We start from the raw sequence: 225 nt of genomic DNA, 5'->3' as shown, positions 1-225 counted from the left end.
AAATAAATCAAATTAAGGAGAGCTCTTGGATTGAGCCAAGAGCTGAATACTCCTAATCGCCACATTGCAATGATGCATCATTCTGGGAGTCAAGTATCAGAGGGGTAGCCGTGTTAGTCTGAATCTGTAAAAAGCAACAGAGGGTCCTGTGGCACCTTTGAGACTAACAGAAGTACTGGGAGCATAAGCTTTCGTGGGTTAGAACCTCACTTCTTCAGATGCAAG

The sequence above is a fragment of the Trachemys scripta genome, chromosome 8, assembly GCF_013100865.1.
Source record: "Trachemys scripta elegans isolate TJP31775 chromosome 8, CAS_Tse_1.0, whole genome shotgun sequence".
Taxonomy (NCBI): Eukaryota; Metazoa; Chordata; order Testudines; family Emydidae; genus Trachemys; species Trachemys scripta.
The sequence above is the reverse complement of the archived record's forward strand: the minus strand, read 5'-3'. Positions refer to the sequence as shown.